Genomic DNA, 14,818 nt, shown 5'->3' on the forward strand with positions numbered 1-14,818 from the left:
TGTGAGGTCTAAAGCCTTGTACCTCATTTTTGATGAACTTAGTGTTGAAATTGTTAGGTCCAGGTATTTTAGGTAGGTTCAGATATATCAAAATAACTGACGTATCTAATTATGCCAGAGAAATATCTTCCAGATGTTTTGCAGATGGTTATTCAGAATAAGGAAACATTTAAATAATATTTAGGGACTTCCCTGGCAGCCCCATGGTTAAAACTTTGCCTTCCAGTGTAGGGTGTCTGGGTTCAATACCTAGTCAAGTCCCTAAGATCCCACATGCCTCTTGGCCAAAACCCCAAATGTAAGACAGAAGCAATGCTGTAACAAGTTCAATACAGACTTTATAAATGGTCCACATCAGAAAAGTAAATAAAGTAACATTCAACCATCCCTTTTCCTTGACTTCTTTTCCCTTCCTCCCATTTCCCTAGCTTCTTTCTAGCCATCTGACTTTCACCCCGTCGTTTTTCGCCTGATTCCCTCACACCTTAGGCTGTCCATGATGCCTTTGGCCCCTTGTCTTCCTGATCAGCCATTGTACACACACACACACAACTTAAAGGCAGGGTGGTAAGTTCTATTTAATCACAGGATGGTTTCACATTGTTCCATAATTGTTTTATATATGTAAATTTCACCTCTCTTCCCTACAAATTTCTTGAGAATGTAAATGGGTCAGACACTTCCTTTGTCCATGTATCAGACTTTGCAGAGCCTTGGACAACCAGAAGACACTCAGTGAATGGTTACCCAAGTGAAGTGCTTTTTTTAGCAAGTGGATTCAAAGACCAAAGAGGAGACTGTACCCCTGATGTTAGGAAACAATAATACCTGACAAATATAAATTCTTAATAAGCTCTCAGTAGCAATAGAAGTTTGCTTTGGGAAAAAAATGACTTTATGGTACACTAAAATTGAAAAAAAATCATTTCAATCCAGTGGTTCCTACTGTTCTAAAGGGATTGCTGCTATATTGGTTTTGATAGCCACCTTAATTCAACATGCTAATGATAGGCTTGTAATAGAATTTACAGACATATTAGGATGCAAAGCTTAGTACCTAAGAATACTGTTTTAATTATAAAATGACAAAATAAGAAATTTTCAGGCTGGAATTGGACTTTCAGGTCTAAGTACTTAATCTTAACTGATTCCCATCTTCATATTTCAACCAATTCAATCAAGTCATACATACACACACACACACACACACACACACATGCACGTGCGTGAGAGAAGGGGTTCTCTGGAGGTTCAGTGGTAAAAAAGTCTGTCTGCCAATGCAGGAGATATGTGTTTGATCCTTGGGTTGGGAAGATCCCCTGGAGAAGGGAATGGCTGCACACTCTGGTATTCTTGCTTGAAGAATCCCATGGACAGAAGAGCCTGGTGGGCTGCAGTCCATGGGATTGCAAAATGAGTTGGACATGACTTAGTGACTAAACAACAAGAAGAAGAATATTTATGAGAGAGAGCAAGAGAAGGAGGGGGAGTGAGGTGGGACTTGAAATGCCAAGCATTTAAAAAAATATTTTCAGTTGATTTTGATGTGTATTCAGAGTCAGCAGTGATGTAGTTTAATCACAGATCGGTTCTAGAGTCACTTGTATAACATGCCTTCCCAAGATCAAGCAACCTATTTTTTTTAACACCTTCAAACAACAGAGCGGTCAGTGTACATCATTACACTCCTGAACTAAAAACCTTGGTCACTTGTAAAATGTAGTATTTACAACCAGAAAATCACCTCTGATTAAAGCATACAAGGCTTTATATCTCAAAATTAGTGTATTTGAAACATTTACTTCATAATTTAAAAAATATACTAGATAATATAACTTTAAATCCAATTTCTTATTCTCAGTGAGAGAACTGGAGAAATCAAGTGGAAGATGGCTAAGAAAAGAGTCTCAAAAACAAAACAATAGGAAAAGGAGAACAAGAGATTAAGTTGGAAAAATAATCATTACCTAGCACATTATTCTGCATGTTTGATCATATCCTTTGCTTAATTTTCAACAGCCAGCTTTAAGTCACAGAAAAAGAACACTAGAAATCTGAGTTGTTTAAGAATGCTGGCCTGCTTGATAAACTTACTTGCTAGTGAAATGAACTAATACTTCTTGAATATCTGCTATGTGAAAGACACTGTTAGAAAAATGACTTCCTGAAAGGTAGCAGGACTAGCCAGTATATGGAGGCCCTGACAAAATTAAAAAGGCTTGTTGAGGAGGACTAGTCTGGTTTGAAAGAGACCAGAGACAACCTATAGCTAGAGACAGAGACAGAAAAACATATCAATGTCTGAGGAGAATGGTAAAAGCAGTGAAAAATGATTCTAAGTGGGAAGGGAGCTTGGCCTCCTGTCATAGAAGAAGAATAAAGGTCATTAGAAAATATTAATAATTACCCACTTAGGAAGACAACCTTCTGAATGATTTGATAATATTGAACTAATGATTTCTATCTTTTCCTTGACCAAGAATCATATTATTATCCCCAAATTGGAGTTTACAGAAAGGATGGGAAGGATGATATTGCAAGTGGAAGATAATGTGAATTTCAGTTGTAGTTATTTAAAGTTCTCCTGGATAGGGCCCAAGAAGATCATCAGACACTGTGCTATATATAATCAAAGATATCAAAGGGATTAAGGTATCCTTTTCCAACAGACATGTTCATAAGGAGATAATAAGGAACAATAAAGTTCAACATCTCAGAAAAGTTGTCATGAGATTACAGAATATTAATTGCCTAAGAATTTGAGTTGTTCAGATAATATTGTCTCTGAGTCTCAAAGAGGTACAGATCCCTTCAATTGGAAAGGACAGAAATCTGAAGGCAAAAACCTCATATAACTCGAAGGCAACATTCCAAGGGAGAAGCATTTTGTCACTAAATGCTTAGAGGCAGAGTCCTAAAACAGTCATATTAAATGATTTATTTGTTAGGAATGGGATATTTGGAAAGGATAGCTAGGTTTAGGTACTAGAAAACATGCTGAATAGTTTGGGCTTTATTTTAGAAACAACGGGGACCCATGAAAATGAAAATGTTAGTCGCTCAATTGTGTCCGACTTTTTGTGATTCCATGGGCTGCAGCCCACCAGGCTCCTCTGTCCATGGAATTCTCCAGGCAAGAATATAGACCGTCCTTTTAGAGGAAAGTTACTTGTGATCCAAATAGTATTAGAGAAAATTGACTTAATTATTTATATAGGACTAATGGAAGGGGAGAGAAATCGGAGCACTGAAAATCAGTTGGGAAATTGTCACAAGAGACTAAACTTAAGGATCTGAATTTGGATCATGACAGTGAAATAGAAAGAAAAGGTCCCATGCAGGAGGTATTCAATGAGTGAATTGAGATGTTGCAAATACTTCTTATTAATTTTTGTACTTCTATCATTGAACTGTGATCAGAAGTCTCAAATAAGTTGATTTGGTGAAATATTAGCTCAGTTGAAATGTGTGACAATTTGTCACTTAAAAGGTCACACAAGTCAAACCTGAAAGGCTTTCTTATCTGGATATAATTATTCAAACACAATTTGGAAGCAGCATTTTCACTTAGATGCTGCCTAGCAAAATATAGCCAGCCCTCTTATTCAGGCCTTTTCACCCGTGGATCTCATCCAAGTCAATAATGTTCCTTGGCCTCTGATGTCCTTTCCAAATACTAGCTGACAAGGAGAGAACCCTCTGTCTGTACTGAAGAGAGAAAATAGCATTAAATTCTAAGGCAATACAGATTCATTATCATTTAAAATGATTTTGAAAACACAAAGGTTATGAATTTAAAAGCTCTACTTAGCTGGTTGGGTGCTTTAGGTGGTGGTGTCGAGAGGTCAGTTTTGTAGGTGGCAAGAGCAACGACAGTAATGAGAAAAAAAAATAAACTGTAAAAGTCCTTAAAACAAGATAAAAACTATTTAACTTTGGAATTTTTCCAATAATTGAATATTTTCCAGGTAAATTCTGTTTATAGGGAATAGTTGAAATTTTTATTACCTAAAATATATGAATTTTAGAAGAGTATATCCCCTAATTATTTTCCAAAGATCTATTGTTAGATGATATAGGTAGAATCTTCATTTTGGTTCTATTTGCCTTACCTTCCCTGAAAGTCCCCAGGTTCATAAGGTGTAACTTTCTCATTCGTCAGTGATCTACTCTGTAATTTGTTCTATGTAAAACATTCTGGGATTATACAGGTATCTTCAGAACATCCTCTTTTCTGCTTTATTGACTATGCCAAAGCCTTTGACTGTGTGGATCACAATAAACTGTGGAAAATTCTGAAAAGGACGGGAATACCAGACCACCTGACCTGCCTCTTGAGAAATCTGAATGCAGGTCAGGAAGCAACAGTTAGAACTGGACGTGGAACAACACACTGGTTCCAAATAGGAAAAGGAGTACGTCAAGGCTGTATATTGTCACCCTGCTTATTTAACTTATATGCAGAGTACATCATGGGAAACGCTGGGCTGGAAGAAGCACAAGCTGGAATCAAGATTGCCGGGAGAAATATCAATAACCTCAGATATGCGGATGATACCACCCTTATGGCAAAAAGTGAAGAGGAACTAAAAAGCCTCTTGATGAAGGTGAAAGAGGAGAGTGAAAAAGTTGGCTTAAAACTCAACATTCAGAAAATGAAGATCATGGCATCCAGTCCCATCACTTCATGGGAAATAGATGGAGAAACAGTGGAAACAGTGTCAGACTTTATTTTTCTGGGCTCCAAAATCACTACAGATGGTGACTGCAGCCATGAAATGAAAAGATGCTTACTCCTTGGAAGGAAAGTTATGACCAACCTAGATAGCATATTAAAAAGCAGAGAGATTACTTTGCCAACAAAGGTCTGTCTAGTCAAGGCTATGGTTTTTCCTGTGGTCATGTATGGATGTGAGAGTTGCACTGTGAAGAAAGCTGAGTGTTGAAGAATTGATGCTTTTGAACTGTGGTGTTGAAAAAGACTCTTGAGAGTCCCTTGGACTGCAAGGAGATCCAACCAGTCCATTCTGAAGGAGATCAGCCCTGGGATTCTTTGGCAGGAATGATGCTAAAGCTGAAACTCCAGTACTTTGGCCACTTCATGTGAAGAGTTGATTCATTGGAGAAGATCCTGATGCTGGGAGGGATTGGGGGCAGGAAGAGAAGGAGACAACAGAGGATGAGATGGCTGGATGGCATCACTGACTCGATGGCCGTGAGTCTGAGTGAACTCCAGGAGTTGGTGATGGACAGGGAGGCCTGGCGTGCTGTGATTCATAGGGTCACAAAGAGTCAGACACTACCGAGCGACTGAACTGAACTGAACTCAGAACATCCTCAGAGATGATAATCCTTCATGGAAACATGACATCTTAAATTTGGAAAATCCTTTTGAAATTATATAGCTACCTCCCACTCAAAATGGAAATACCTTCTCTGACAAAGATATCCCTGACAGAAATTATCACCCAGACTGAATGCTTTGCAAGTATTCCATTCTATAGCAATCCACTCAAAAAAAGTCTTTCTTCTATACCTATCTAAGGCATTTGTAAAATTGTTGAAAAAACAGAGCCAAATGCTGATTGCACAGTACTGGAGACCTATTAGAAACATCACAATTCCATTATTTATTTATTTTTTTCTTTTGTATTTGACCATATCTCATCACCTTGCCCATAATGACATAAGAGATTTTAAGACCTAAGTAATTAGATACTTTTGAAGTAAAAGCATTTCTAAACAGAAAAATCCAGGTGCTCCATCTAAGGAATTCTCATCTGCTGAAGGCATTTTCATCTGATTTTCTATAGAAAACCATGAGGTTTTCCAGTCATACCATTTTATTTTCAAAGTGCAAACAACTGATCTATTTAATAATTTATTCTAGAATTTTTTCAAGGCTTCATATTAAATTCTGTAGATACATATTTATGCTATAATTTATTGATTCATTTGGTTAGATAAATATCATTAAGCATCTACTTTATACCAGCTACTCATCTAGGTTCTAGTGATGTGATGGTAAGTATATGCTCTACATTCTAGGAGCTTACAAGCTTACAAGCAAAATCAAAATTTAAATAGCCAATTTAAACACACTGGTAGAAAAGATAAGAAAGGAATAGTACGACTTTTGACAGCACATTGAAGGATCATTTATTGAGGCTAATAAATGTGTTTTAGAGGATTTTAGATCTCAACTGAGATACAATCAATAGGTGGTAGTTAAGTAAAGACAAGTATAATCAATGTGGAGGAATCAGCATGTTTGGAGGTCCTAATGATAGATTTTCAGTTCAGTGGAGAAGGTCGGAGTATGTAGAGAGAGGGTGTTGGGCTAGATTGTGGGGAAGGTGGTAGGGAGGCTGTCAGAAGAAATGAGACAAAAGAGAAGAGTACACAGAGGAGCCATAACAGCCAGGGAACATACTGTGTGAATTTAAAAGATATTGAGATATAGAAATGAGAAAGGTTGAAGGAAAGCCAGGACAATGTGGTGGCATGAATGCCAAAGGAAGACCATTTGCAAGCAGGAGTCAATTATGCCTCAGTTGTATTTTAAGATATTAAGCAAGGGTTTGGGAAGGGTTTATTGGATCTGGCTACACACAGGCTCTTGGTAACTGGTGTGAACAATATCAGTGGAGGTAGATTTGCTAAATCCTAATTGTTATGGGTTGAGGAGAGACTGCAAGGGGAAACATGAGTATAAGTATAGAAAACCCTATGGATAACTTTACTGTGAACAGAGGATAGGATAATACAGTAGCTACAAAGAAATTTCAAGGGAGAATTTTTTTAAGCATAGAAACATTAAAGTTAGAAAATGTTTAAATCTTGATATGGAATTATACCAAGGAATAGAATTAGGTATAGAAAAAGGAACAAAAATAACTTATATAACAAAGATTTAAGAGAGAATAAGATCAAGATCAAGTAAAATCACGATAGCTAAGAAAAGATACACTTCATTTTAAAAGGAAGAAAGGTAAAAAAAGATGACTGTACATGCAGGGACGTTTTTAAGTTTGTTCATAGCTATAGGAAATCAGGAAATGCTAATCTGATGCTTTCTACTTTCTCAACCACTTAAATGGAGATATATCTTTAAATTCAATGTTTACAAGAGTGGAGAAGGCTTTGCAGTGAAGAGATCTGGAGGTTGGAATGGCTTGTTTTCCAATTCATTGGAAATCTTGAGAATATTAAAGCATTGACACATCATAAAAGTATCATCTAGTAGCACTGAAGTTTCATTTAGGGATGATAACCATCAAGTTATAACTTCCGCAGTTTTGTGAAACTTATCCATCAGGGTCATTGGAGAGATTGTGAGCTGTGAGAAAAAAGCAAATATTTAGATTAAAAATGTCTAAGAAACATTGGCTAAAGTAGAATAATGGTGAGAGTTATTGGAGTTAAGACCAAAATACTAAGAGACTGAGGTAGCTGAATGATTTGTCATTGTGGAGGCAGATGTCCCTCAGCACGATTGAAGAACTGGAGTGGAAAAGAAGACAGACACTAAAATCTCCAGTGAATGAGGAATACACACACACACACACACACACACACACACACACACACATATGTATGCTGCTGGTGGTGCTAAGTTGCTTCAGTCGTATCTGACTCTGCAACTCCGTAGACGGCAGCCCACCAGGCTCCCCTGTCCCTGGGAATCTCCAGGCAAGAACACTGGAGTGGGTTGCCATTTCCTTCTATGTATATGTAAATACAGTTGGGTTGTGTATGACTGCAGTGAGGAGGACTAAGGCTTGTATTATTCACCTCCAAAGATGTGCTGTTACAAGGAAATAGAGAAACAATGTCTTGGAGTCAGTACTTGAAATCTTGACAGGAGCAGACTTTGAGATGTGGGTGAAATAGTCTCTTTTTGAGGAGTCTGCAGAAGGGCGGATGTGGGTGATAACATTTTACTTTATTTTAAAAAGTAGAAATTGGAGTTGCAGATCCAATCTCTGGTTCCTCTGGGTTTGATAAAAGATGGATGATAAGGCATTTGAAAGGTGACTGAGGTGTCCAGGATCCTCACAGTTGTGAGTGCTAGACCATTATAAGTGATTGCTTAGTGGCCACTAGCAGGTTTTGCCCCATCCCATATTAAAGAATGTTCTTACTGATATAAAGGACAAGCCAGACTAGAAAAATGTGATTCTGACTGAGAAATAATTCCTTCTCACTACTGGTTCTAATAGAACACCACGTTCCCTGCTGACTCACCAGGACTCTGTCATGCAACCTCACCAACACATGTGTCTTTACATGTGGCTTCTGGCTTGCATCATTTCCTTTTGTTGGTCTAGTTTAAACATTTGTGGAGTTCCCTGTTCTCAGCCACTGCACCAGTATTAAGTGCCATGCTAAGAAACAGAAATGTAAGATAACTTCACTGCCTTTCAAGGAAGTTAGAAACCTAAAAGATGACTAAGGAGATCTTTTCAAGGCTCTCTGATCTGGAATCTTATAAGCGGACAACTGAACTTAAAAAATAGATGGTAATTGCAATTTGTGTGGGTGTGCTCAGTTGTGTCCGACTCTTTGTGACTCAAGGGACTGTAGCCCTCCAGGCTCCTCTGTTCATGGGATTCTCCAGGCAAGAATACTGGAGTGGGTTGTCCATTTTCTTCTCCAGGGGATCTTCCCAACCCAGGCATTGAACCCACAGTCTGCTGCATCTCCTGCACTGGCAGACAGATTCTTTACCACTGTTCCACCTGGGATTTTTCTTTAAAACCCTGAATTTCCATGATTCTGTGATCCATTCTTCGGGTTACACTATCTTGTTCTCCAACATGCTCCAGACTTTTGTGATTTTTTTGAAAATTCTAATCCCTAGTATATAAGTGGGAATTAAACCTCTTGAGATTATGGGCCAGAATACCTATAACTCTTTGAAACTGATTGTATTTTGCAAGCCTGCAGAGCTTGATAAGCAAGTAAGCATGGATGGAATATATTAATACAACAAATTTTCTCTGGACATGAAGTAAATATTTATATGCTCACAGAAAAAGAAATATTTCTACACTCTAAAATGACAACTTACTTAAACATTTTACTTCTTTCATTCATTCACCTTATAAGTATTTTTAAATGATTACTATTGGCAAGGAAGTTGGAAGGGTACAAAAAAGAACTCAAAAAAATCCAATTACAAAAGATGATTTCCCCCCATAGTGAAGAACAGATGTGAATGTGAATAATTATCATTTGTGAGAAATATTTTAAAGGCCTTAGGAATCTCAGCATAAATTTAGCCACAATATTTAATGCTGACTGTGGGGATTATAATTACTGTTCTCAATTTTTTATATACTGATGGATACAAGAAACTGGCAGCAATTTTTCTCAGTGATAGGCTGGTAGGGAAGAGTTGGAAGGAGAATAGAATATTTACCAAGATCTCTGTAGGTGGGAGGCATGCATGATTTTTTTAAAAACTTCCAAAGGATTAGTGTATAGTATCGCCCTCCCCCTGCCCAAAAATCCCATGGATAGAGGAGCCTGGCAGGCTACTGTACTAGGGTCTCAAAGAGTCAGACACAACTGAACGACTAAACTTCCACACCACCACAACCACCACACACATGAACAGGCACAAGTGTGCATCTTTTGAGGACTTCTGGGCAAAACAAACAAAAACTATACTGAGATAATTCTTTATTCATAATTTGGGAAGACTGACTGGTGGCTAAGAGATTATTGTTGGGTTTAGATTATTATTTAGATTATTATTAACCTAATTAATATTTAGATAATTATTGTTGGGTTTTAATTAAACTTAAGATTTAGAGTTCACTGCTTCTTATTAGAGAGTTTCCAAACTAGAAAATATATTTAGTTAAAATTTTTAATGATTAATGACAAAATACTTTTCTAATTATTATAAATATTTTAAAAATACAGATTGGATTCTGGGTAGAAGAGGGAAAGCGATGTGAATTTCAGGTTAAAACTGTATAATGAGTTTATGAAATACAAACTGAAGAAAAAGTTGAAACAGAAAACTAGACCTAAAAAAAAAAAAAAAAAGAAAAGAAAACTAGACCTAATTGGCTGAATATCTTTAATGTTATTAATCAAGAAGAAAATTCTTAAATACTTCAAGGTGCTCGTTGCCGTGGATTTAATAAGAGGAAAGGCTTATCTACCACATATAACACAGTAGTCAGTCATTTCGGTCAATTCAGTTTTTCAGTCGTGTCCAACTCTTTGCAACCCCATGGACTGCAGCATGCCAGGCTTCCCTGTCCAGTGCTAACTCCCTGAGCTTACTCAAACTCATGTTCATTGAGTTGTGATGTCATCCAACCATCTCATCCCCTGTCCTCCTTGTGTAGAGTCTTCTGTTGTGTTGTTGGAAGAGGGTGTTTGCTATGACCAGTGTGTTCTCTTGGCAAAACTCTGTTAGCCTTTGACCTGCTTTATTTTGTACTCCAAGGCCAAACTTGCCTGTTAACTCCAGGTATCTCTTGACTTCCTACTTTGGCGTTCCAGTCCCCTATAATGAAAAGGACATCTTTTTTAGGTGTTAGTTCTAGAAGGTCTTGTAGGTCTTCATAGAATCATTCAACTTCAGCTTCTTCTGTGTGACTGGTAGGGGCATCAGTCAGTCAGTTCAGTTGCTCAGTCATGTCCAACTCTTTGTGACCCCATGAACCACAGCCCACCAGGCCTCCCTGTTCATCAGCAACTCCAGGAGTCTACCCAAACTTGTGTCCATTGAGTCAGTGATGCCATTAAACCATCTCCTCCTCTGTCGTCCCCTTCTCCTGCCTTCAATCTTTCCCAACATCAGGGTCTTTTCAAATGATTCAGCTCTTTGCACCAGGTAGCCAAAATATTGGAGTTTCAGCTTCAACATCAGTCCTTCCAATGAACACCCAGGAATGACTTCCTTTAGGATGGACTGGTTGGATCTCCTTGCAGTCCAAGGGACTCTCAAGAGTTTTCTCCAACACCACAGTTCAAAAGCATCAATTCTTCGGTGCTCAGCTTTCTTTATAGTCCAACTCTCACATCCATACATGACTACTGGAAAAACCATAGCCTTGACTAGATGGACCTTTGTTGACAAAGTAATGCCTCTGCTTTTTAATATACTGTCTAGGTTGGTCATAACTTTCCTTCCAAGGAGTAAGTGTCTTTTAATTTCATGGCCGTAATCACCATCTGCAGTGATTTTGGAGCCCCCAAAATAAAGCCAGCCACTGTATAGACTTGGATTACTGTGATATTGAATGGTTTGCCTTGGAAATGAACAGAGATCATTCTGTCGGTTTTGAGATTGCATCCAAATACTGCATTTTGGACTCTTTTGTTGACTATGATGGCTACTCCATTTCTTCTAAGGGCTTCTTGCCCACAGTAATAGATATAATGGTCATCTGAGTTAAATTTGCCTATTTCAGTTCACTGATTCCTAAAATGTTGATGTTCACTCTTGCCATCTCCTGTTTGACCATTTCCAATTTGCCTTGATTCATGGACCTAATATTTCAGGTTTCTGTGCAATATTGCTCTTTACGGCATTGGACTATTACTTCCATCACCAGTCACATCCACAAACTGGGTGTTGTTTTTGCTTTGGCTCCATCTCTTCATTCTTTCTGAAATTATTTCTCCACTGATCTCCAGTAGTATATTGGGCACCTATCAACCCAGGGAATTCAACTTTCTGTGTCATCTTTTTGCCTTTTCATACTGTTCATGGGGTTCTCAAGGCAAGAATACTAAAGTGGTTTGCCATTCCCTTCTCCAGTGGTTTGCCATTCCCTTCTCCATTGGACTGCATAGAAGACAGTAGTAGAATCAGCTTTATTAGTCCACTTTTCCCAAGTGCAGAATAGGATGCTGATGAAATGCTCTGCTTGAGTAAAGGAGGAGCTGTTTAATGAGAAGTCTCATGCTGCAGGCACTGGAGGAGGGTGAGATAGGCAGGAGTTTTAGACTTGGAGCTCCAATGGTCAAGTATTAACGGAAGAGTCCTGTGTTCTATAAGGATGTTTATCCCTTGATAGTCATATTGCAAAAGCAGGCATGTAGGGTCAAATGGCAAGGATTTCTATACTTGCTATGATTGCATGTAAGAGTTAAAATGTACAGAAAGATTCTCCATGTCCATTCACCTCTGTGCGACAAGACAAAGCAAATCCACAATTTCCAATACAATTAACAAAAATGGCCTTGGCCTGCTTATGGACTTTTTTATCCTCTCTTTTTCTTTCCACCACTCTCTTTTGCTTTCTTTATTCTTTCCTTAGTCCAATACGCATATCTACCAGATCTACAGAGTTCATTTAGTTTATGCCATATAGTTTATGACAAAAAGCAAGTAAAAAGAAAAACTGGGTCCATGAAAATACGTACTGCTGCTGCTGCTGTCGCTTTAGTTGTGTCGGACTCTGTGCGACCCCAGAGAAGGCAGCCCACCAGGCTTCCCCATCCCTGGGATTCTCCAGGCAAGAACACTGGAGTGGGTTGCCATTTCCGTCTCCAAGGCATGAAAGTGAAAAGTGAAAGTGAAGTCACTCAGTTGTGTCCGACTCTTAGCGACCCCATGGACTGCAGCCTTCCAGGCTCCTCGGTCCATGGGATTTTCCAGGCAAGAGTACTGGAGTGTGTTGCCATTGCCCTCTCCGAAAATACGTACATATATATGTAAAACAAAGTAACAATGACAGAAATAGGATTCAAATGATGACTTATAAAGTTAAAAATATCAGTACTTACAAAATATAGTAAAATATATTTCATTTACAACAGTAACAAAATATAATTTAAGAATAAACGTATGAGTATTGTGGATTTATAATAAAATAAAACTAATAAATAAAAGAAAATACATTTTATTATGGCATATAAAATAAAATTTGAATACATGGAGGCTATTGAATTAGAAATTTCAAAGCTGTAAAGATGTTAATACATGATATATTGTTCTAGAAACCTAATAAATTATTAAATCCCAAAGTATTAATTGTGGTGTTTTTTTAATATCTAAAAGAAAAAATCTCCCATTCTATTTTTTCCCAAGTTTTCACAGATATTCTTATTTGTGCATTATATTAACTTATTTTTAGGATTATTACATCAAATCACTAAGTAAATGACCAATTTTTTGATAGAAGATTGTGCAAAGGTTTAAATGTAGAATGCAAAGAAAAAGAACATAAATAAAAATAGCCAAGGAATATTTGTAAGGTACATTTGTAACTTCCATCATATGAAATGCAAATAAGAACATGCGTGACTTCTTTTCCACCCCAGAATGACATTTTAAAACATCATACTACTCTGTGTTAGTAAGGGTACGAGATAATGGTGTCCTCTACTGCTGGTATGAACATAAGGTTATAAAGAGCAAAATCCTTAATCTTTAATATAGTGACTCCCTGCCCCTTCCCCTATGCCCCAGAAATTCAACTTCCAGGAAATAATCTGAAAGAAATAATGGAATGAAAAAACAAAAGATATTTATGAACCTATTTAGAATACAATACTTCACAGAGAATAGGTCATCAATCAGCATTTTAATGGATTAGGGATAGTTGCTTAACTCCCCAGCTCTCTATTTTCCCACCTTTGAGATGGGATCAAAATCGCTATCATTCAGGATTGCTATGAGGACAACTATGATGATGTAGGTAAAACACAGAGCTTATTCTGCACAAGGAAAGTAGTGCTTGATAAGGGCATTTAAAGAAAAAGATACATAAATACATTGTTGTTATTGTTTAGTCACTAAGTTGTATCCAATTCTTTCAGGACCCCTGGACTGTACCTTACCAGGCTTCTCTGTCCATGGGATTTCCCAGGCAAGAATACTTGAGTGGATTCCCATTTCCCTCTCCAGGGGATCTTCCCAATCCACGGATCGAACCTGGGTCTCCTGCATTGCAGGCAGATTCTTTACCATCTGAGTGTTAATACTTGATATATGTTGATCTAGAAAGCGAATAAATTATTAAATCCTTCCTGCATTGGCAGGAGGATTCTTTACCATTGAGCTACCTGGGAACTCCATATAAATATATTATTTATGCATATATAAGATTAAACATTTTTGTATGTGCTTATAGACTGTTTCAACAGAATATTGCTTTATTTTCTATTCAAATATAGCTTTAAAATGTTTTTAACTAAAATGTTTTAAATCATTTATTTTTTCCCTACATAAATAGAGCTGCTGGAAATGTAGCTGTGTCCCAGCACATTTATCTTTTGCTGTGTAGGTGAAAACATCTTAGTAAATTATAATCTGGGGAAAAATGAAATTGTTAAATATTTAATTTCCCTACAGCCTCCCCAACCACTTGTTCTCAGAAAACACACACACACACACACACACACACACACTCACTCACACATATTGTACTGAGGTATACAGTAGTATTTAGTCTCATGCTCTACAACCTATTATTTCTTATTTCATAAGCTTCCCTGAAATCATCTAATGTATCCTCATGATTGCATTTATGCCTAATATTGATATCTTTAGTGCATACACTGCCACCACTTTAGAGCAAAAGAAAAATATAGACTATGACTCGAGACTGACTGCTTCAAGGAAGGACAGGTGTATTGTTGGCTCTTCTGTTCCATTTCTTCGTGTTCTTGGCAGAGCTGTTTGCCCAATATAGCAGCCTGGGACTGTTTGATTGTTTACACAAAAACCTCATCTTAGTGTCTTACAAACTACACTGAAACCAAAGTCACACATAGCAATGACACAAGTTAATTACACCATTCTCAACAGTGTCAGAACACAGGGTAATGTGGGAGGAAGGCT

General features: G+C 37.5%; 1 long non-coding RNA gene across 1 annotated transcript in view; it reads right to left on the minus strand.

Moving 5' to 3' along the window:
• Nucleotides 1–14,818, minus strand: part of LOC139187374 (uncharacterized) — a 78,983-nt gene that overhangs the window by 50,956 nt on the left and 13,209 nt on the right. The window lies entirely within an intron of this gene.

This window comes from Bos indicus, chromosome 2, assembly GCF_029378745.1.
Source record: "Bos indicus isolate NIAB-ARS_2022 breed Sahiwal x Tharparkar chromosome 2, NIAB-ARS_B.indTharparkar_mat_pri_1.0, whole genome shotgun sequence".
NCBI lineage: Eukaryota > Metazoa > Chordata > Mammalia > Artiodactyla > Bovidae > Bos > Bos indicus.